At 46.0% G+C, this 24,948-nt stretch overlaps 1 protein-coding gene and 1 pseudogene across 1 annotated transcript in view; one reads left to right on the forward strand and one right to left on the reverse strand.

The window, feature by feature from the left end:
- Window positions 1–24,948, forward strand: part of LOC146763000 (transitional endoplasmic reticulum ATPase-like) — a 70,284-nt gene that overhangs the window by 23,310 nt on the left and 22,026 nt on the right. The gene's annotated exons all lie outside the window — the stretch shown is intronic.
- LOC146763001 (endogenous retrovirus group K member 8 Gag polyprotein-like) lies at window positions 14,622–15,525 on the reverse strand (annotated as a pseudogene).

The raw sequence follows: 24,948 nt of genomic DNA on the forward strand, positions 1-24,948 counted from the left end.
CCAAGGGAAGGTCTTTCTTCCAACATTCCTTTACCCTGGTCTCCTGGGTCAGAGATCCCTGAGGGCTGGTCTTGTCAGTGAAGACTGATGCAAACAAGATGTTCAGTAACTTTGCCTTCTCTGCATTTTCTGTCACCAGGATCCCCTCTCCATTTACTAATGATCTCACATTATCCTTAGTTTTCCTTTTGTTACTGATGTATTGGAAGAAGCCCTTCTTGTTATCCTTGACATCCTTGGACAGATTTAATTCCAGATGGGCCTTGGCCTTCCTTGTCTCATTTCTACTTACTCTGACAACTTCTTTATATTCAGTCCAAGTGGCCTGACCCTGCTTCCATCTCCTGTGTTTCCTGCTTTTGCTTGGGTCCCCTTTGCCTGATTTCTTGCTCATTGGGATGTACCATTCTTGAGCCGGGAGGATATTGACCAAATCTCTTGGACTTCTCTTCCCTGCAGGACTTATTCCCATGGGATTCTTCCAAGAAGATCCCTGAAGAGGCTAAAGTTATCTTTCCTGGAGTCCATGGTTACAATCTTACTTGCTGTCCTGCTTCTTCCTTGCATGATACTGAACTCATCAATCTCATGGTCACTACAGTCAAGGCTGCCCCCAACCTTTACATCTTCAAAAAGGCCTTCCCTGTTTGTTAGTATGAGGTCAAGCAGCACATCATTCTGTTACCAAAAATTTGGTACAATAAAAAACTCCTTAACACCAATGTAGCATTAAGAAGCAGGCATTCTTTATTTGGCCGGATGCATGAGGGGATAGCTCCTTCTAAAGTTGAGCACAGTGAGTACAGGAAAGTTTCTGTTTATATACTGTATTTTACATACATATTCATTGATTGTCCCAGAATAAACATACATATGATAATAATTTTCCTGAAATCATTAACATATTTTCCCTCCCCTTTACACATGTTTTCTTTTGTCCTGGGGGTCTCTTTGGCGGTTGCTAGTGATTGAGGACCCCAATGTAATACCTGACCTGGTCAAGTTGGCAGGGCACTGTGACTGGTGAACTTCCAGTTCTTCTTACACAATGGGCATTGTACAGTTCCATAGGCCAGTGGGTTTTGGAGAACGAGCATTGTGTTAGCTCACCAGGTGTAGACAATTTTTCATCTGGCAACACTCCCCCCTTTGAGGCTTGTGAAGCTTGTCTTTTTAAGCCTTCATAAGCCTCACTTTGATTTTTAATAACATCATATAAGTTCCTTGCATTGCATTAGCAATCATGGTTTTTATGCAGATTAAAGCAAACATACTAATCATAATTATTACTATGATCACAATTATGCTTTGCAAAAGTGAAGCCAACCAACCACTCAGAGAAAATGCAAGTCCTTTAAATATTTTATTTAACTAGTTACTTTCTAATTTTGTCCCTAATTTTCTGCTAGATGCAGCAACTGATTTTATCCTCTCTATCTGATCATCCAATTTAGCAGTCACATTCAGAATGTGCATGCAACAAATATTCTTGTTTAAATTCAAGTATCCACATACTCCATGTTCATGTAGTAGCAATAGATCTAAAGCCACTCTGTTTTGTAAGGTCATTTTAGTTGTGCCTTGCAATTGGTCATTTATTTCAGCAAACCCCAATTGAGTTGTATTTGCTAAAGCTTCCATTTGCAGAGTCAAATTGTGTATAGCTAGTCTGTTCCCAAAGGTAAATGTTTGAGGAGTAAAGATGGATTTTTATATCCATCCCACTATAGTTTTCGTGTCCTTCTCACATGTGTTCCCAGATTTTTGTCAAATTGCTGACTAAAGTTCCCCATGGAACTGGATTTTCTGCAGAGGTCGGTACTGGTAAACAAGCTGTTATAGAAGTTACATTCTGTAATCTGACTTTAGGACCATATTCCCCTTCCAAGAATTCAAGATCATAGTTTCTATTATTATTATTATAACTATACAATTATTTATCATCTTCATCTAGGTCCAATAAATAGTATCCCCCTAGAAAATAATATTCTATACCTGAAACTATAGGATTTAGATGAAAAACCTCCAAGGTGTTAGTCAGTCTTGTTTCTGCTATGTTTAACATGTGGTTGCTGGTTTTACCCACATGTGATGAAGCCAGGGTTTGATTCCTTTTACCTTGAGTGCAGTGTAGGTTACCAGGAGGACTTGATATGGTCCCTTCCACTTCTACTGGATTGGTTCAAAATTCAATGTTCTGATGCACACTGTATCTCCTGGTCAGAAAGGATGTACAGGCAAGTCTAGCCCAAATGATCTCTTGACAGTGTTGTACCTTTTAAGAATTAAAGAGTTAGTTCCAGTGCTATTAAATATTAATTTCAGTAAAATTTTTGAGACTTCCCTTGCCTTGTTGGTGCAACATGGGAAAGCTTTTGGCCATCCAGAAGAAGTATCTACCAGTACTAAAATGTACCAGTCCCCATTCTGCCTGGGCACTTCTTCAAAATCAATTTGCCAATTATCACCTAGTGAATTCCCCTGTTTTTCTATCCTGGCGGTGGCCTTTTTCCTTTCTTGGGATTATTTTGCAAAACAAATCAAACATTTTTCAACAACTAATTATTATTTTCTGTCATCTTTGTTCTAACTATGTTCCTTGATAAACTAGTTACCATATTCTCTATTTCCTAATGTGTTTCCTGATGTTTTAGTTCTGTTATCTTATACATTAATTGTGGAGGTACAGTTACCTGCCCACATGAGGTTACCAATCACCTGCTGGGATTTCCCATAGCTTCTAATGATGGAGCTAACTGCCTGTCCTCATTACTATAATTTGGTTTTTGTTCCCAGACATTCAACTTTTTGCTAGGTATTAGTGCAAGGATACCTTTTTCAGCAACCTCTTGAGTTGTTTTGTCAGCTAATTGATTCCCTGTATTAAATGGGGAGTCTCCAAACTGATGGGTTTTACAAGGGCAACCATGGCCACTTTTTCTGAGTTTTGCACACTCTGTAGTAGTTGACTAATTTCTTCTTTGTACTTAATAGGAGACCTCTGTGCCGATAACAATCCCCTTTCCTTGCATATGGTTTCATGGGTGTGTATTATTTCAAAAACATATTTTAAATCAGTCCATCTGTTTAGTCTTTCAGTGATTTCTAGCACTCATTGTAAAGTCATTACTTCTGCTTTTTGTGCTGATGTGTTAAAAGGTAAAGCCTGGGCTTCTATTGTCTGGGTCGAGGTTCCCACTGCATACCCAGCTGCCCATTTTCTGTTTTGTACCATGCTACTCCCACTGGTGTATAGGTGCAGTTCCTGGTCCTGGATGGGATTGCTCTTGAGATCCAGTCTGCCACAACACACTTGGTCATTGGTTACCAGGTAGTCATGGTACAAAGGTCTCTGGGCTTCTTCTGAAGCCTGGAGAAACATGGCTGAGTTCAAAGCAATGGTTACCTTAAGCAGCTCAACAATGTCCTGCTGGTATTTCAGCATCCTGCTAGAGATAGCCAATGTCTTCCTTTTTATTCCAATTGTTTGGACAGGCTGCTTCCATGACCCCAAATGCTGCACCAGTCCCCCTAGTGCCAGGTGCATCTTTTCATGCCCAAATAACTCAAATGGTTTGGTTCAAATGTAAGAGTCACAGTGCAGGCATTGTCATTAAGGTTCTTTTAGGGCTTCAAAGACCCTCTGACTCTCAGGAGTCCATACCAAGTATTTTTTGGTGGAGGATCATACAAGGGTTTTGCCAGTACCCCATAACTGTCAATCCATAACTGACACCATCCGGCCATACCTAAGTAGGCTTGTAGTCCTTTGCTCTGGACTCTGACAAACGGCTTCTTTTAAGCTACTTCCCAAGCTTCTTTTTTCCTGCAAGATCTCAAAACTAATATATATTACTGCTTTGCTTGAATCCTTACCCAGCTCCTTGGCTTGGAGGGTACTAAACCTGCTTGTTAATAGCAAGTCTTCAGGAGGAAAAAGAGAATTCTTCCTTGTACAGAGTGGTTAGTTTCCAGCATTCTTTTGACTTTGGATTTCTTGAGACATGGTGCAGAGCTTGCGTGTATCTCTGATGTAGAGGGGGGCTGAAACTTCTGAGTCTGTAGGGTCTCTGATAATATCCTATCTCTTTCTCATCTTCATGAATGCTGTGCAGTCTGCTTGCTTCCTCACATAATTCCTTGACCTGGTGACATAGCTCCTTGACAGGGATACACTTGTCGCTGTTGAGGCGATCATGACACAAAGTATAGACAGTAAGCAGTTTCAGATGGCAACTGTTTATTCTCGAAGATGGCTGACCTTTTATACACTTTCTAATTGTTTATCCTTCTTCTACCTTAACTATTGGCCACAATAATTCAACATAACACCATTGGTGAAAAGTAACAGTGACTTCAGCTAACTTTCTAAAAATACTTCATCCAGCTGCAAAGTTCTCTCCTTATCTTTCTTCAATTCCTCTCTTCTCTCGGTCTCCTTGGTGACAGCCTTGGAGAAAGCTGCTTATCAGCTTCTTCTTGCTTCTCAGCTTCTTCTCAGCTTCTTTAGCTAACAGGCCCACTGTTAGTCCCTTCCACAATTCCCCCTTTTTGTTTTTGACCTGTAAATACAGCTGCTATGGATTTTTGCAGGGCCCTTTGCAAAAATTCAAGCAAACGGGAAACACAAACAACAATTACAACCTTCAACAAAATTAACATTCCCATTCTTTACACAATCATTCCTGTCCTTCATCCATCTATAAGTGCTTTTAAGTTTAACTACTCTACTCTCTCAAATTATATCTCTAAACTATAACCATCTAAAGTGTTATCCTAATAAGTTCAAACCAAACCCACATCCTCTAGTTACTGTGAAAGCACACAAAGACTGATAAGATACATGTCCTGATATACGGCCTTAACCAGTGTCATCCATATGTTCTCCTTTGGCTGTGGAACCATCCATTCTATTCCTTCCTGCACGTTCCAGATAAGGTTTAATACAGCGAGCAGGAACCCATCGAGGACCATTATCTGTCAAAGCACAAGCATAACCTCTCCCCCAGGTTATTAGTTCCACTGGACCAGACCACATACCAGTAATTAGATCCTTAACCCATACCTTAACATTTCTATGAAAATCTGGTTGCTTAGAATTCAAAGAGGAAAAATGGTAAAAAATTTGAGATAACTGTGAGTCAGGATGGGGACGCAAAAAATTTAACACATAAACAGCTTTATCTAATTTCACTTGAGGTGACTCCTGTTGCATTCCCCCTTTTTGTTTTTGAACCTGACGTTTAAGACGACCATGAGCCCTTTCGATGATCACTTGGCCCGTGGGAACATGTGGAATACCTGTTGAATGCTCAATGCCCCAAGCACGAAAGAATGCTTGCGTTTTCTGCGAAGCATCTGCTGGGCCATTATCTGTTTTTATATGACATGGAACACCTAGGATAGAAAAGGCATGATAAAAATGATGAATAGCATCACGAGATTTTTCTCCTGTGAGTGCTGAAGCAACCATGGCATGAGAAAAGGTATCTACTGTAACATGAACATGCTTAAAGTGACCAAATTCCAGCATTTTTGTCACATCTGTTTGCCATTCCTCTAAAGCAGATAAACCCCTAGGGTTGGTACCATAATACTGAGAAACATGAGTCATGTGACAGTCAGGGCAAGAAGAAAGGATTGATTTTGCTTCACCAGGAGACAATTTAAATTGCTGCTGTAAAGCTTGAGCACTCTGATGAAAAAATTGATGAGACAAAACTGCCTGCTGCAACACATTAGGTACAGTTTTGATTGCAGCAGCAGCTACTAGGGAATCTACATAAGCATTACCTTCAACAAAAAATCCAGGTAATGATGTGTGGCTACAAATATGCATAATAAAATAAGGATGTTTTCGAGCACAAATAACTGTCCATAACTTCACTAACATGGTAAATAAGGGTTTCTCTTGAACATTGTACAACACTGCTTGATCTAGATGTTTAACTAAATTAGCAACATAAATGGAATCAGTAACTACATTTACAGAATCAGAAAATAAAGAAAAAGCCAAAAGAACAGTACAAAGTTCAACCAGTTGAGGAGATCCTTGTTGAATCATTGTCTCATAGTCCCAGTGATCATCCTTTCTCCAGGCCACAGCTGCTTTTCCAGTTCTCCCTGATCCATCTGTAAAAACTGTTATACCATCCACTGGAACAGGAGAACAAATTTGCTTCCCTTCAAAAGGAATCTCCTTGGTCAGTTTTAAAACAGGATGAGAAGGCAAATGGTATTTCATTTGGCCTGTAAAACCAGATAAGGCAGATTGCAACTCATGATTATTTTGAAAGTACCATTCAAAATACCACTGTTGTACAGGTATCACAATGGTCACAGGGTCGTATCCCAGAATCTCATGACAACGTCTGCGACCTTTGATGATAATATCTGCAAAAAGCTCATAAAGTCCTGGAGCTGTTTTCCGAGATCTGAAAGATAAAAATATCCATTCCAAAATATGCAGTTGGTCTTCCCAATTATCATTCCATTGAAACAGTATTCCGCAGGGTATTTCATGGTCCTTCAAAATAAACATTTGGACATCAACAGAGGTATCTATTCTGTTAACAAATTTGTGTGCTAAAGCTAATTCAATTTCTTCTAAAGTCCTCTTTGCTGCCGGAGTCAATTGCCTCTCATCAGTAGAGGAAGTGATCCCTGATAGCAAATCAAACAATGGTTGCCTCCGATAATTAGTTATGCCTAAATATGATCGAATCCAACCTATTGCACCAACCAATTTCTGTACATCAGTAACAGTTTTAACATCAATATCCAATTTTACAGGTGGAGGCATAACTTGAGTTTTAGTCACCAACATACCTAGATATTTCCAAGGCATGTGCTCCTGCACTTTCTCTGGGGCAATAATCAGACCAAAGGCTTTCAAATTTGTCACAGCACATTCTTTAAGAGCTGATAACTGTTGTTTGTTGTTAGATGCCAACAAGATATCATCCATATAGTGATAACAGTAACAGTTATTAAATTGCTCCCGCACTTTTGACAAGGCCTGTACCACGAACCATTGACAAATAGTTGGCGAGTTTTTCATGCCTTGGGGGAGTACTTTCCACTGATATCTTTTATTGGGTTGAACATGATTCGTGGAAGGCACAGTAAATGCAAATTTTTCTTTATCTTGCTCAGCCAATGGAATAGTAAAGAAACAATCTTTCAGATCAATGACAACTATTTGCCAGTCCTGTGGAATCATTGCAGGTGTAGGGAGGCCTGGTTGTAAAGCTCCCATTGTTGCCATTACAGCATTTATCTGTCATAAATCATGTAAAAGTCTCCATTTCCCCAATTTCTTTTTTATTACAAAAACAGGGGTATTCCAGGGGCTAAAAGATTCTTCAATATGTCCTGCTTGCAATTGTTCCATGACTAATTCTTGCAGGGCAGTGAGCTTTTCAATAGTAAGGGACCACTGATCAACCCAGACAGGTCTATCTGTCAACCATGTCAAGGCTATGACTGGACGTTCGCCCTGCATCACAGTGGCCCCTATTAAAAATCTGTCATAATCCTGATGCCCCATTGAGATAAGCAATCTCGTCCCCACAAATTTTGAGGAGCCTTGGCAACATAGGGTCTGATGTTAGCTTGTTGGCCATCAGGATGTTTCACATTAATTACAATGGCTGACAAGCCACCTGTTGTAGCAGCACCCAACCCCATGAGTCCAAAACTTGCATGAGTGAGAGGCCACGACTGAGGCCAACAAAGTCACGAAAGTATTGTAACATCTGCTCCGGTGTCAGTCAAACCTGTTACCAATATGGTTCCTGGGTGGTATCCACTGGCAGTGAGGATGTGTGTCTTTTCTGGACAGTTTTCCATCACTTTCTCAGTCCAGAACACTTGAGGTAGTCCTGTTGATCCAAAACTTCCTGTACCTCGACTTCGGTCCACTGTATTGGGAACAGAACTCACAAAAGGTACAAGTTGATCAATACAAGTTCCTTTCTGAATAGTGACAGGGGGGTCATCAATTGATACCATAGCATGAATCTGTCCTAAATAATTAGCATCAATAAGTCCTAAATGCACATGAATACCTTTAAGTGTAGTACTTGATCTCCCCATCAAAAATGCACTCGATCCTGTTGCTTTCAGGGAAGGCAAGGCGACCTGGTTGCAAGGAACAGCACGGCAGCCCGGCTTCACCTGGGCTACTCAGGCTAACAACACACACTAACAACAGTGTGGTGGACGGTCAAAAGCGTTTATTATCTTATCTCATGGGTTTAAATAGTCTTGGGGGACTTTGCTACGTCAGGGGGGTTTGGTAGGGTCTCTAGGGTTAGTCAGGAGTGGAAAACTACTGGGTTAGGTATGGTTACATTCTTTGGGGTAATAGAAAACGTGCTTCAGGAGGAGAGGGGGAAGGAGGTCTTTCTTTCCGTCACATCCCGAAATCTTCCGTTTGCCTGTCCCTATCTACTACATCTCCCCCCTCCTTTTCATAAATAAAATGAGGTAGTCGTAGATATAGGCACTGGAGTGAGGTACAAACTTGTAACTTGGTAAGGAAAAAGGGGTTTGGTAAACCTGAGTAATTCTCGCAAGGTGAGTTTCGAAGGCTTTTGAGACTGATTGTGTTCGCTGTGGTGACCTCTTTGAACACCTTGTCACTCGAAAGATGTTGCATGACCCACCCGAATGGCTGATGAGGGTAGTGGCCTGGGTCGGCTTGCCCCCGGGCCACAAACCCCAACAGCAAAAGCACACAAAGACACTGTGCATGTCTGGGTTTCACCGGTGTGGGACTCTTGGGTTTTGTCTGGCGGCTTGGTGGTTCGTCATCTCCCTCTGGAACAGGGGTGTACGCGTCATGGGGACGGTCCACGAGCATGTCCTGCAAACAGAAACTCACAGTTTTTCATTAGTTTCATTCTGAAGGTCAGGTTTGATTGACCTGAGTGGACACTACCTGATTCTGCCCTCTTTTTTGACTGCCGCGTACCCTCGTCCCTTAAGCACCAGTCTCTAGCCCCGTTCCCATTCGCCTAGCTTGTTTTTGATCATGACCTGCGGGCCCTCCTCTAGTGTCTGGGTGGCCCAGTGCTTTAGAACGGGACTGTTTGTCTCATCTCCCCATGGGAATTGGTTCAGTGCTAGCAACGCGGTTGCCAGCATGCGCGTTTGGTCTCCTGAGGGAATGGAATTGGCAAAGCCCTCTGCCTTTGCTAATATTTCTAACTTGGCTTTTAGGGTCTGATTTGCTCGCTTAACAATGGCCTGTCCGGTGATGTTATATGGGATCCCCTGTACTAAGGTGATGCCCCACACCGAGGCAAATTCCTGCACTGATTTGGAGATAAAATTGGAAGCATTGTCAGTTTTAATTTGCTTGGGGATACCAAGCCATGCCATAACTGTCAGCCAGTGCTGGATTGTGGCTTTAGAGTTGGATTTGAGGTGCTGTGTTGCCATGATCACTCCGCTGTAAGTGTCTACTGTCACTGCAAGCCATGCTCGGGGCTTCAGCAGTTCACAGAAAGTGAAGTCCGACTGCTAGATTTCTGAGGCCTTGAGACCTCTCGGGTTGACCCCACCGGTCCATAGGGGTGACTTCTGGCAGTGAGGGCAAGTGGCTACCACATGTCTCGCGTCTGCTGTCGATATCCCGCATCTCTTTGCCAGTGCTTTGGCTCCGATGTGGAGTGACTCATGCAGTTGATGGGCTTTTTGCAATGTCCACACACCCTTCGCTGCGGCATCTGCTTTGTCATTGCCAGTCTGGAAGAAGCCCTTGACTGGGTTGTGGCTGTTGATGTGAATGACAGACACGGTGCCCTGTCGTGAGGAGAGTGCCTCTTCAAGCATTGAGGCCGCTGTAGATGTTGACACACCTGGTCTCGACATGGCTAGGCAAAGCTTTTCCACGAATATAGAGTCTGTTACGATGTTGAGGTGTTCATCTTGGAAGAGTCCGCACGCCAAGACCACTGCTGCTGCTTCCAGTTGTTGCACTGACAGTGTGGGGTCACATGTTTTGACGCAATGCCATGTTTCTCCTGCCTGTCACACCGCTGCTGCAGTAGAAGTTGTGGAGGAGGCATCTGTGAAGACCGTCGGTCCTGGCTGTGGTCGGTCTATGACCTTTGGTGGCACGTCTATGTCAACAATGGTCAGTAGCTGGGTCTAAGGTGGTTTGGTGGCGTAGGAGATTTCTCCTCCGAAGCCAGTGAGAGCAAGGGCCAGATGCTCTGATATCGTGGTTGACTCCATGGTCGGTCGCTTGCGGAAGGGGAGATGGATCCTTGCCGGCTCGGTCCCCAGGTGTCTCAGGGCGAGTTTTCTGCCTTTCATGATGAGGTTAGCAACGCATTCAATTCCTGGTGAAAATGCACGAGTTGGTCTTCCGAGGACCACCCATTGGATCGGCTGGGATTTTTCAGAAGGTCCTTGGGCCAGTGCTCCCACTCCTCCTTTCTGTGTGAAGTGGACGTATAAATATAGAGGTATGCTTGGGTTCCACCTGACAAGCGTGCCAGTGGACATCTGACGTTTGATAAAGTCGAGAGAGTCTGTTGCTTGTGGCGTCAGTTCCTTGGGGTCTCAGGGGTGTTTTCCTTTCAGGAGGTCATACAAGGGGTCCATGACCTCTGGAGGAACTAGGATGATGTTGCGGAGCCATTGCAGAGATCCCACAAGGAGCTGCATGTCATGGAGTGTCTTGATGTCTCGTTGGACCTTCACCCTGGGTGGGGTCACGTAGGAATTTGTGATCCCCACTCCTAGGAAGGTCACGCATGGTCCTCTCTTGATCTTCGTGTTCGCGATCTCAAAGCCGTTGGCCTGGAGAGTTTCCGTGATGGTGGACACTAGGTGATCCACTTGGCTTGCTGATGGTGCAGCGACGAGGATGTCGCCCATGTACTGCATGATGGTTGCAGCGGGGTGGGAGTGTCGGACTGGCATCAGTGCTCTGTCCACGGTGATCTGGCATATGGTCAGGCTGTACACAAGACCTTGTGGTAGCACCTTCCATTGGAAGCGGAGGTTAGGTCGCTCGCCGTTAGGGAACACGACGGAAAAGGCAAATCGTTTTTTGTCTTCAGCATGCAGGGGTATCGAAAAGAAACAGTTTTTGATGTCCTGCACCGCGCATGGCTGCCCTTCAGGGATGGCTGAGTTTGTGGGCAGCAGTGTCTGAACTGGACCCATGGGCTGGATTGGCTTGTTCAATTCCCTCAGGTCGTGAATGAGATGATAACCTTTTTCAGATTTCTTGGGGATTACAAATACGGGGGTGTTCCACGGGCTGGTAGAGAGTTCTATGTGACCTTTTTGCAGCTCGCGGTCGACCAGTTCCAGCAAGGCTGCCATTCGAGGCTTTGACAGGGGCCGCTGCTCGACCCATATGGGGTCTGGTGATTTCCAAGTCAGTTTGATTGGCAGCAGTGGGTGTACGGCAGTTGCCCTCATTATAAATTTGTAATCTTGACTCCTAACATAGCAAGGACGTCTCTTTCTATCAGGGGTGGAGAGTTTTGCAAAATGTAGGGCTGGATTGCTACTGTTTGTTCTGGTACCTTTTTTGGATGAAGCGTTATAGCTACTAATTGGGTGCTTTTCCGGGCTCAGGATGGCCTTCCCACTCCGTTCACTGGGGGGACTTCTTTGCATTGCCAGTGTCGGGGCCACAGTGCATGGGGAAAAATCGAGCAGTCTGCTCCTGTGTCTGCCCAAAACTGAAGCCCTATGACATGGGGGTCCTGACTGCCATAAAGGCGGCATGTCCCCCACACCTTTGGGGGCGCCTTCCCTATTTTCATGGCCAGGGCCACCAAGGGGTCCCGCTCTGGGGCGTCTCCTGCTGGCCCTGCGGTACAGGCGCTGCTTGCGGTGGTAATGGGTACAAAGGTACTGCAGGCTGTGTTGCGAAATTTTGCAATTGTGTCGCTGGCGGGGGTATGAAGCTGGCTGCCTCCCGTGGGGGTATGGGGTATAAGGGCTCCCCGCCCCACTGGGGGTTGGCATAGATGGGCTGCCTTGCATTCGCGGCGGGAGGAGGCTGAGTGTGGCCCGCACGCCCCCTCTCTTTCCCGTTTCCCTGGGGCCAGGACCTGCATTCCTTAGCGAGGTGCCCCTTCCTCCTGTAGCCCCAACAGGCTCCTCTCGGGCGTTCTTGGGGTGGAGGCACCGCGGGCTGCTGTGCCATCTGGGGGCAGCTCACTGCGATGTGACCTGCCTCAGCACACTTGAAACATGCCATGGCACTGGTCATGGTGTGGATGGCTGCTTGAATGGGTGTCAGGTGCTCTTCCCTTACTACATGTCTGATCATGTCAGCCAGGCTGGCTCCAGCTGGCAGGGAACGTAAGATATCCTTGGTGACAGAGTTGCACTGCTGGCGCAAGCCATCAGCTACCACGGGGCCCTTTGCCTCCGCTGGCAGGGTAGAGGAGTCTATCACCACCTGCAGGTGATCTATGAACTGCGTGAAGTTTTCGCTCTCTGCCTGCCTCACCGTGGACCATGGCAACGTCTTGGCCACCACCTGAGAGGCTGCACCAATAGCCTCCCTAGCAGCCCTAGTGGTCGCCCTGACTTCCTCAGCCCGCATCTGCGTGGCTTGTTGCTGAGGCGTGATCATATCATCGTGCTTTCTTATAAGCTTGGATAAACTCGATCCACGCAGTGGTTGCCTTGCGCTAGATGCTTGGGCTAATAGCTTTGTAAAATTATCCTCCCATTCCTGTCTAAACACAATTATTCTTGCACCATCAAGTATCATGCGACCTATTAGCTCGATATCAAAGGGAAGTGGGTCATCATTATTAAAAAGACAATTGATTAAAGTGGAGACTATGGCCGAATTGATTCCTTTTTCTGCAGTGGCTTTGACAATTGACTGTATATCTTTTGGGTTTACCGGGGTATATACTCTTTGTTGTTTCCCTTCTGGGCCGGTGATCTTCACTGGGAAGGCTTGTATGGTAGCCGCTGGGGACCATTCAGCACAGGCTATGTTTATTTTTCCTCAGTCGGTAAACTGGGCTGGTTCGTATTGTGGCTGCTTTTCGGTGCAGCTTAAAGCTTTATTTGGTTTTGTTTTAAATCACGTTGGCTTCGTTTCCTGAGTTTCAGAGTCTCAGCTGGCTTCCGTCAGCTCTTCCGAGCTGCCGGAGCTGCTGTTGGACTCAGAGTCAGAAGTCGAATGCCAGCGCACTTCCGGGGCTCGATGCCTTTTTGTCTGGCTCCAAGCTCGCTCCTCCCCGCGGGGCTGGGAACGCTCCCGCCCCCCTGGCTTGCCCTGCCTACTGCAGGGGGAGGTTTCTCCCTTAAATGGTAGCAGCATCCGGCACGGCTGCTGATTGGCTCTGTGCCCTCTGCCGCTCTCCTCCTCTTTCTCCCACATACGCGCATTCATAATACCCCGCGCCTCCGGGCTTTTCGCGCTGAGACCGCCCGCGCCCCGCCTCTCTCTTTGGCTGCCAGCACCATTTTCAACGGAGTAGGGTGGCTGCGTGGTTAGGATTTTTTCCCGAGCCGCGGTTTCTGCGTCTCTGGCTTCCCTTGCCAGCCCCTGCTAAAAGAACTCTGCGCTCTGCTGCACCTCCGACAACGGGTCGCTGATCGGTGGCGGCGGGACGGATGGGGAAACCGCGGATTTTTGGGAAGGTTCCGCAGGGGGGTTTGGGCTTTGGCCCGGGGAGGGGGGTGACGTGCCAGGCCCCCCTGGATCTCTGCTCCCGGGCGGATCGCCCTCAGGGGCAGTTTGCATCCCCGCTCCTACCCCTAGCTTGGGTGTAACTAATAAACACGTGTGTGCCGCGCTACATGTCTTCTGCTCTTCTATTGCTTTGCGTAGGGCTTTCTCGACTCTGCCCCACGCCTTAAGGCTTCTGCCACTGCCTGAGGATTTCGTGTCCTCGGCCAGCGTGGCTATGCATTTCTCCCATATCTCCGTATGCAAAAAATCCACGGGGCGTTCAATTGCCCCAAGCTCAAGCAGCCTTGCTATGGCAAGATAAAAGTCTTTGAGCCTACATTCAATACCCCATTGCTTATGAATCGTACTTACGACCCTGGCGATGGCGTCTATGATGATCGCGGGTCCTGGGACGTCTCCCTCGCCGAGAACACGGTTTTACCGCTCTGACCACTGTTCTTGTCCAGGCGACACCCACTACCCGAGCGAATCTTTCCTGGGTTTCAGCACCAGATATGTTGCCTGCAGGGAAGGCAAGGCGACCTGGTTGCAAGGAACAGCACGGCAGCTCGGCTTCACCTGGGCTACTCGGGCTAACAACACACACTGACACCAGTGTGGTGGATGGTCGTAAGCGTTTATTATCTTATCTCATGGGTTTAAATAGTCTTGGGGGACTTTGCTATGTCAGGGGGGTTTGGTAGGGTCTCTAGGGTTAGTCAGGAGTGGAAAACTACTGGGTTAGGTGTGGTTACATTTTTTGGGGTAATGGATAACGTGCTTCAGGAGGAGAGGGAGAAGGGGTCTTTCTTTCCGTCACATCCTGAGATCTTCTGATTGCCTGTCCCTATCTACTACAGTACCCCATCCTATTGGACCATAAGCATCAAGGGGCACTTTGTATATTTCTTTTGTCAAAATAGTTACTGTGTCCACGGTGGGTATATCAGTTCCTGCAGACCCACTTGTTGCTGCTGAGTACTGTTCGCAAATGGGTAGCTTTGCAGGCCGGGAAGGCCCGCAATTGTTGTTGTTGTCGGGGTATTTGTCTCCCCACGCGCCCCTTTGCGTTCTTCTTCCCATTTCCCTGCAACAGCTGACCATTAGCATGATATTTACTCCTACATTGTTTAGCATGGTGGCCAACTTTTGCACAACGATTGCATTTAACATTGTTGCTTGCACTTGTCTTAGATGTTATTTTCTGGGCATTGCACTGTGCCTGTACATGCCCTTGCCACCCACAGTTATAGCATTTTGATGGGGGCCTTAGAACTTCAGCAAGAGCTGCCATTTTATGCTCTACTGAACCAACCTTTGAGCAAGCAGTAACCATTTCAGGCAATGTGGGTTACCCAGGTAAGGTATCAATAATCTTTCTGCAATCTGGGTTTGCATTTTCTTTGGCCAATTGTATACACAATCTATGTCACGAAGATTCATCCTCTACCTGTTTTTCAAGAGCTGCAGCAAGCTTTTCCACAAATTGTAAAAATGGTTCTCTCAGTCCTTGTTGTATAGTAATGTATCTGCTTTGGAGCTGCCATTTCCATGGTCTTAATTAAAGCAGCCATGCCTATCTGCTGAGCCTGTGTCAAAATTGAAGGATCCCACCTTGCCTGTAAATCTGGGTTGGCAAAAGGCCCAATACCCAATAAGGCATCAACACCCACAGCATGACGAGGGTCCTGTTGAGGCAGATGCATATTTGTTAAAGCTGTACATTCAGCTCCTCGTCTTCAGGTTTCTTGAAACACACCATACTGCACAGGTTGAAATAAAATTGTGGCAAGATGCATGATATCATAAGGTGCAAGCATGTCTGCATTAATTACACGTATCAGTTGCATTACCTCAAAGGAATTAATACCAAATTGAGCCACTTTCGATTGAAGATCTTGTACAACCCTCCAGGCAAAGACATGATGACTATCATTCTGCCCTGTTCCAGGAACTGCTTTAAAAACTGGAAAAGCCGTAGGGTTATCAGAAGTAACATTTGCATTAGCACTCTGCTCCTGAGGTAGTTTCGGGGCACCTAATCTTTCTATTATGTCCCAATTCTTTTCTTCCGCTACCTTCTTCCTAACAAAGTCCCAAAACTGGTGAGGCTGTCGAGGAAGCACAGTTACTTGACATAGAGGCAAAGTCAATGGGGCAGTAGAGCTAGATATATCAGAAGATGGAACATCAACAGTTTTTTGCTCCAGCTCAGGTATTACCACAGGATTACCACTAGATTCACTATCAGTGTCAGGCAACGGAGGATACGACCTTGCAGATTGCTCATGCAGTTCAGAGGGGAGTGGGGGTGCAGACGGCTGGGCTAGACAAGATGGAAACGGTGGGGCAGATGGCTGGATTTCTCTCTCTGCTAAAGACATTTCAGCTAACTGCTGCAGCGGTGTAGTGTACACAGGCACCATAGCGAGCTGCTGTGCAGGTGTGAGATAAAGAGGTTTAGGAGTCTGATAAGGAGAGACTTTGGCAGTCGACCCAGAAGCTTTGGCAGCTTTCCCGGAAGCTTTGGTAGCCTGCCGAGTAACTTCCATGGCACCTGCACCTTCTTCAAAGATGGATTTAACAAGTTCCCCATCAGAGGCCCCATCTAACTCATCCTCCCCGTCAGTCTCTGTTATCAAGCCCGAATTTTCATCTGCACCACGCTCTGCTTGTTCTCGCTCTGTTTTCCATGCCTTTAATGCCTCAAAAAGCGATCCCCAAGTAACAGCTAAGTCAACAACAGTTTTATCTCCGTCACAGATGACTTCCCACAGTCTATCCCCGACTTTTTTCCATGCTTTAACACTAAATGCCGTGCCAGAATTGGTGCCAAAATCTTGTGATTTAGCCCACAGCAACATACTATGAAGGGCATAGTCTTGAATAGTAATTCCCTCATTTCTTAACAAAACTTTCCATGTAGCCAAAACAGTCTCTTCCTCTTTAGATAAATTATTTCCCATTATTACTGGTTGGTGGCTCACCTGTTTCCAGGTGTCTTGATAGGAGAAATTCAGGTCCAGACCTCCCTGTGGCTTCCACACGCTACTCTCAGCTACACCAACGCCGCCTCCCCCACTCTTTCCCAGTGGGTCACGGTTGCCAGTCACTGGGACCCCGTATGTGTCCAAACCGAGTATGTTGTTCCACTCGGTGATCACCAAACCCTGTTCCTCAGGGTAGGGTGCAATAGCAGTAAGGTTCACCAGATGTCGCTGTTGAAGCAGTCACGACACAAAGTATAGACAGTAAGCAGTTTCAGATGGCAACTGTTTATTCTCGAAGATGGCTGACCTTTTATACGCTTTCTAATTGTTTATCCTTCTTCTAACTTGACTATTGGCCACAATAATTCAACATAACACCATTGGTGAAAAGTAACAGTGACTTCAGCTAACTTTCTAAAAATACTTCATCCAGCTGCAAAGTTCTCTCCTTATCTTTCTTCAATTCCTCTCTTCTCTCAGTCTCCTTGGTGACAGCCTTGGAGAAAGCTGCTTATCAGCTTCTTCTTGCTTCTCAGCTTCTTCTCAGCTTCTTTAGCTAACAGGCCCATTGTTAGCCCCTTCCACACACATCTTCTGCAGAGAAGATGACTCAGCCTCAGCTTCCCAGACAGGCATCAGGCACGCCTTACAACCAGAGGCCTGCAGAGCTACGTGTACTGTCAGAAGGTCTGCCACTGGTGCAGCAACTCCAACAGCCACTGGGGAACGAGCTCTACAGTGTGTCGTCACCATAATGTTGGGAGCTCACACTAGTAAGACTGGGAAAGAAGGGGCTTCCTTTGCCCCTTGCCATTAACTGCTGCTCCTATTTCCTGCTCTCTGGTACTGCTACTATGTTGGCCCTCGTATGGAGAGGAGCCCTTCCTTGTCAACTGCAGTGGCAAACTGCTGCGCCCCACCTTGGCTGACATGCCATGTCCTGTTTGTCCCCTCTGTTTGCTGTGCTCCTGGTCTCTCATGCTCCCTGGGGGCTCCTGCACCTGAGCTGTTCAGCTCTGTGAGTGACAGACTGAGCTTAAATCAGCTATCACTCCTGGCCCTGCCCATGCTGAGTCAGCTGCTCCTGTTCAAGCTCCACATGGGTCTTGATGCTCTCCTGGGGTTACCCTGCCTTTAGAAACTCACTGTTTGCTGCAATCTCCTGCTCTGCTGCAGGATGTGCCTTCACAAGAACTGTTTGCTCCCTCAACCTGCTAGCCATGCTTTGATACAGCCCAGGACACAGTTAGTTTCTGGGCTGCGAGTGAAGATTGATGGCTCATGTTGAGCTTCTCATCAACCACCAACCCCAAGTCCTTCTCGACAGGGCTGTTCCCAATGTATTCTCTTCCCAGCCTGTACTTGTGCTTGGGATTGCTCTGACCAAGTGCAGGACCTTGTGTCGCCATTGAGTTAGGAATGACAAGGAAAAGACGACAGACTCCAGTGCTTCTTAGAAGGCATGAAGTGAGGTTTATTAGCAACTTCACATATTTATAGATAGGATTGTTCACCCAGAACCTGACTGGTCCTTAAACAACACCCCTCACACCATTGGTTAATTAGGAACAACACCTTCTTGTAAATACCTTTCCATAAACATAATGTACAAACATTCCACATGTTCACAAACACCAGGTGCAGAGATTAAGATAAGAATTGTTTTAATTATTTCTCTGAGCTTTCTTATAACTTCCCCAGGATGATGCCTGGGAAAGTTATCTGTTTCTCTCTCTGACTAAACTGTCAGCATCCACAGGTTCCCCTTTTTTGTTTAAAGCGGAAGGCGACGTTTGTAATGCTCTGTGGGGCCCCTTGCAGGAAGGAGAACAAACACAGCTCAAGAGGTCCCTTTAGCAATTTGCCTGTTATCAATCAGAACCTCAATCAGATGCTGACTTAGAATGGTCAGGGAGATTCTCCAACACATACCATTGAAATCTTTACACTCACATCCTTTTACCAGTATAAATTCTTGTTGCTTCTTACAAAAAATCCTTACTAATTCTAATACGGTAATAAAACTGTTGTGAGCCATTCAGGAGCAGGAGGTGGAGCTTCTTTGTTCCTGAGTGACTCATTATAAAAGGCCTCTGGGGAGCGTGGTGAACAGGAGCAGGCAAACAGGGTCACAGCAGTTCGCGCAGCAGTTCATGCAGCAGTTCGCACAGGCAGGGCAAGCAGGCAGGGCCGCAGGTTTTGCGAGTTTGGTAAGGTGTTTTCATTGTTTGCTTGATCTTGGGCTTTCTCCTAAGCAATGGTTTTAACCCAGTCGAAATCTGTGGTTAGTACAAGTGTATGTGACCAAGTAGAGCCCTCCAAAAAGGATGTGTCTGTGCAGACCCATTCCTGCCCAGAGTGTTTGAGCTTATCAGTGGTATCAGGGGATGTTGTGGAGAAGGCCTGCCTATGGTGTGAACAAGTGAATGACCTCCTCTTGCTGGTGGCCGAGTTTAGGGAGGAAGCTGAAAGATTAAGGAGTATCAGGGATAGTTAAAGGGAAATAGACTGGTGGAGTTCAGCCCTTACATCTTTAAGGGAGGCCCACCAGGATTCAGAGTCTCACTCTCAGGCAATAGAGGGGCACCTGGTAGATGAAGGGGAGTGGAAATGGGTCCCTGCTCGGGGAGGTAATAACAAAAATCCCTCCTGCCCCCCATCCCCTAGCCAGGTGCCACTTCAGAATAGTTATGAGGCCCTGGATTTAGAGAGCCAGACAGATAATTTAGAAGAAAATTATCTGCCCAGTGAGCTTCTCAATTATGACTCGTCTAAAAAATGGATTACCACCTCTAACGTCAAGAAAAAAAGAAGGGTAATTGTAGTGGGTGATTCCCTTTTGAGGGGGACTGAGGGTAACGTATGTCAACCAGACCCATCCCACAGAGAGGTCTGCTGCCTCCCTGGGGCCCAGGTGCAAAACATCACCGAAGGACTTCCTAGTCTGATTCAGTCCTCTGATTATTATCCACTGCTGATACTCCAGGCTGGCAGTGATGAAATTGATAAGAGGAGTGTCAAGGAAATTAAAAGGGAGTTTAGGGCACTGGGTCAAGTGGTTGATAGGACAGGTGTACAGGTAGTGTTTTGTTCAGTCCCTTTGGTGGCAGAGAAAAATGATGAAAGGAATAGGAGACCTCACATCATTAACAAATGGCTCAAGGGTTGGTGTCATTGGCGAAATTTTGCATTCTTTGATCATGGAGCAACCTTTATGGCACTTGCGCTACTGGAATCAAATGGGATACATCTCTCTGTTAAGGCTAGGAGGTTTTTAGCTCATGAACTGGCAGACCTTATTGAGAGGGCTTTAAACTAGGTCTGAAGGGGGAAGGGGATGCAGCTGGTCTGTCTGGAAGCAGGCCCAAGGATGGTAAGACTGTGTTATGGGAGAAATCAGTAGCCCAGCTGAGGTGCATGTATACCAATGCACACAGCATGGGTAACAAACAGGATGAGCTGGAGGCCATGGTGCAGCAGCAGAGCTATGATGTAGTCGCCATCACAGAAATGTGGTGGGATGACTCACATAGTTGGAACACTGCACTGGATGGCTACAAGCTCTTCAGAAGAGACAGGAAAGGGAGAAGAGGTGGAGGGGTGGCCCTTTATATTAGGGAGGCTTTGGATGTCATAGGTATTGAAACTAATGATGATGAAGTTGAATCCCTATGGGTAAAAATTAAGGGGAAGGCCAACAAGGCTGACATCCTACTGGGAGTCTGTTATCGTCCACCCAACCAGGATGAAGAGGTGGACAACTTATTCTATAAGCAACTAAACAATGTTTCAGGATCATCAGCCCTTGTTCTTGTAGGTGACTTCAACCTACCAGACATCTGCTGGGAACTTAATACAGCAGAAAAACAGCAATCTAGAAAGTTTTTAGAGTGTGTGGAGGATAATTTTTTGTCACAACTGGTGGGCAAGCCCACCAGGGGAGGGACTATGTTAGACTTGTTGTTCGCAAATAGAGATGGACTGGTGGTTGATGTGGAGGTTGGAAGCTGCTTGGGGCACAGTGATAATGAAATTATAGAATTCTAGATAATTGGTGAAATAAGGAGGAATATCAATAATATCTATACACTGGACTTCCGGAGGGCAGACTTTGCCCTATTTAGGAGACTTATTCAGAGAGTTCCTTGGGAAAGAGCCCTTGAAAACAAAGGAGTCCAGGAGAGATGGGTGTGCTTCAAAGCAGAGATCTTGAGGGCACAAGAACAAACTGTTCCTGTGTGCCGAAAGATGAGTCGAAGAGGCAAACGTCCAGTCTGGATGAGAAATAAGGTTTTGAAGGAACTTAGAAATAAAAAAAAAAATGTATCATCTCTTTAAGGAGGGACTGATTTCTCAGGAAGTATTTAAGGGACCTGCTAGGGCATGTAGGAAAAAAATTAGGGAGGCCAAAGCTCAGTTTGAACTTGGCAACTTCTGTTAAAAATAATAAAAATTTTTTACAAATATATTAATGGTAAAAGGAAGGGTGTAAGCAACCTCGTTTCCTTATTGGATGAGGCAGGCAACTTAGTAACTAAAGATGAGGAAAAGGCAGAAATGCTTAATGCCTTCTTTGCCTCAGTCTTTAGTGGTAAGGCAGCTTGTCCTCAAGACAACTGTCCTCAGGGGTTGATAGGTGGTGCCAGGGAGCAGAATGGTCCTCTTTTTATCCAAGAGGAAGCAGTTAGAGAACTACTGGGACACTTGGATATTTATAAATCAATAGGACCAGATGGGATCCACCCTAGGGTGATGGGGGAGCTGGCAGATGTGCTTGCGAAGCCACTCTCCATCATTTATCAGGAGTCGTGGCTCACTGGTGAGGTCCCAGACAATTGGAAACTGGCCAATGTGACACCCATTTACAAAAAAGGTAGGAAGGAGGATTCTGGTAATTACAGGCCAGTTAGCCTGACCTCAGTACCAGGTAAGATAATGGAACAGTTCATACTTAGTGCTATCACACAGCACTTACAAGATGGCCAGGTTATCAGACCCAGTCAGCATGGGTTCACAAAGGGTAGGTCATGTCTGACCAACTTGGTCTCCTTCTATGACCAGATTACTCGTCTGGTAGATGCAGGAAAGGCTGTGGATGTTGTCTATTTAGACTTCAGCAAGGCCTTTGATACTGTTTCTCATAGCATACTCCTGGAAAAGCTGGCAGCCCATGGCTTAGATGGGAGCACCCTTCGCTGGGTTAGGAACTGGCTGGATGGCCGGGCCCAGAGAGTGGTGGTGAACAGTGCTGCATCCAGCTGGCAGCCAGTCACCAGTGGTGTCCCTCAGGGGTCTGTGCTGGGACCAGTTCTATTTAATATTTTTATAGATGACATGGATGAGGGCATTGAATCCTTCATTAGTAAATTTGCAGACGACACTAAGCTGGGAGCTTGTGTTGATCTGTTGGAAGGAAGGAGGGCTCTGCAGAGAGATTTGGATCGATTGGACGGAAGGGCAGAGTCCAACAGCATGAAGTTTAACAAGTCTAAGTGCCGAGTTCTACATTTTGGACACAAAAATCCCCTACAGCGTTACAGGTTGGGGACAGTATGGCTGGATAGTGTCCAGGCAGAAAGGGACCTGGGGGTGCTGGTCAACAGTCGGTTGGATATGAGCCAGCAATGTGCCTCGGTGGCCAAGAAGGCCAATGGCGTCCTGGCCTGCATTAGGAATTTTGTGACCAGCAGGAGTAGGGAGGTTATTCTTCCCCTATACTCGGCGCTGGTGAGACCACATCTTGAGTACTGTGTCCAGTTCTGGGCCCCTCAGTTCAGGAAGGACACTGAGATGCTTGAGCGCGTCCACAGGAGGGCAACAAGGCTGGTGAGGGGCTTGGAACACAAGTCCTATGAGGAATGTTTGAGGGTGTTGGGGTTGTTTAGCCTGGAGAAGAGGAGGCTTAAAGGTGACCTTATTGCTCTCTACAGCTTCCTGAAGGGAGGTTGTAGACAGGTAGGGGTCGATCTCTTCCACCGGGCAGAAACTGGCAGAACAAGAGGACACAGTCTCAAGCTACATCAGGGAAGATTTAGATTAGATATTAGGAAAAAAATTTTCACTGAAAGAATAATAAAATACTGGAATTGTCTTCCTAGGGAGGTGGTGGAATCACCATCTCTGGATATGTTTAAAAAAAGACTGGGCTTGGGACTTGGTGCTATAGTCTAGTGGTGTTAGGGCATAGGCTGGACTTGATGATCTTAGAGGTCTCTTCCAACCTCATTATTCTGTGATTCTGTGATTCTGTGAAAACATTGTTAGTCTGCTCAAAGAACTGGCAGTCTAACTTGTCAACAACCCTTTTCCAGAAACAAAGAAAAAGATAGAATGCTCATTCCCTACTCGTAGAGGGACCATCTGATTGATGATCGGCATCTTGATCATCATTTGAAGGTTGCTTGTTGGCCACATTCTTGTTTTGGTGTCGCAATTCAGGGCGAACACACCTTGCAGGTATCCACTGTACCCCAGTATCTGTGGAAACGTATGCATACCCATGACCCCAAGTGATAAGCTCAAATAGGCCCTCCCACTTATTAGTGGTTAGGTCCTGTATCAAGACTTTCGCTCGAGGCAGGTGCATCTCACCTGAAGAGTGCAATGAGAAAAAGTGATTTAAAATGACAGTATTGTTTGAATTTTGTGTCACTGTAAGATGATTGATTGTATATAGAGCTTTTTCCAATTGGCTGTGCGGGATTTCTCTGGGCATTCCGCTTTTCTGTTTTTCCAGAACATGCTTTAAAGTACCATGAGTGTGTTCAACAATAGCTTGACCAGTTGGAGAATGCGGAATACCAAGTTTATGTGAGACTCCCCATAAGTCCAAAAACTGCCACGTCTTCTGCGAGACGTGGGCGGGACCACTGTCAGTTTTCACAGAAGAAGGTATACCCAGAATTGCAAAAGCCATCCTCCAATGGGCAATCATGTCGCGACCCTTTTCTCCAGTGTGAGCAGATGCCCACATAGCAGAGGAGAAGGTGACAATAGACACGTGAACATACTTAAGTTAGCCAAATTCAGCAGTATGAGTGACATCTGTTTGCCAAAGCTGCAAGGCTTTTAGGCCTCTGGGGTTCACCCCTGCTGGTAAAGGTGCAGCAAGTCCATGACAGTCACTGTAAGAACTGACAATGTCATGACCCTCAGTTGGCATTAACTGAAATTGTTTCTGCAGGGTATGTGCACTTTGATGGAAAAAATCATGTGACGCTTTGGCTTGCGCAACCTTGTCAGGCTGAGGTGCTACCCATGTAGGGTTAGCCAACCTGTCAGCCCTGGCACTACCTTCTGTTATGAAACCTGGTAAATTGGTGTGACTCCAAATGTGCAAGATGTAATATGAATGAACTCGCGTCTGAATTGCACTCCACAAAGTTTTCAATAACTCAAACAACTGTGTTATTGACTTCTTTCAGAAGTGAACAATCCAAACATTTGGTTATGTCTGCAACATAAGCAGAATCAGTGACCAAGTTCAGAGGCACCTGAGAAAATTTCTGGAATGCCATGGCAATAGCCTTTAACTCAACCAATTGGGATGAGCCTGACTCATGGCCTTCCAGCACTTGCCACCCAGATTGATCCCTCCAAGTAACAATGGCTTTCCCTGTTTTTCCTGAGCCGTCAGTGAAGACGGTGGGTCCTTGCACCAGGACCCGACTATTTTTTGGCCTCAAAGACAGATTGGTTGATTTTGCCAACTGCAATAACTTATGACTGGGCAGATGATTGGCAATCTGCCCTGAAAAGTTTTGCAGTGCACTTTGCAAAGGAGTACTGTTAATGAAGCTCCATTTAAAGACTTCCCGCTCTATTGGAAGAATAATTTTTCAGGGATCAACTGCCATTAATTGCAGACACCGTTGACAGCATTTGATTATCAAATGATCAATTAATTCAAACAACGTGGATGCTGTCTTTTTTGGTTGATGGGGCAAGAAGACCCATTCCAAAATGTGCAAAGGATCAGACTGTTTGTTACTCCATTGGCCAATGATACCTGTAGGATGAAAATCTGGATTGGTAATGGAAACAGTGATATCAATGGAAGGATCTGCTTGATAAACCTGACAAGCAGAAACAGCTTGTTGGACTTCCTCCAGCGCTTGTCACGCCTCAGGAGTCAATTTCCGAGGTAAATTCAGGTCAGGGTCCCCCCTTAAAATATGCAGTGGGGACAATTGTGTCATGGTTAGCCCTAAATAAGGACGTAACCAACTGATGACACCTAGCTATTTCTGGGCATCATTCAGAGTCTTAATAGAATCCATGAAT

This window comes from Lonchura striata, chromosome W, assembly GCF_050655825.1.
Source record: "Lonchura striata isolate lonStrDom1 chromosome W, ASM5065582v1, whole genome shotgun sequence".
Classification (NCBI taxonomy): domain Eukaryota; kingdom Metazoa; phylum Chordata; class Aves; order Passeriformes; family Estrildidae; genus Lonchura; species Lonchura striata.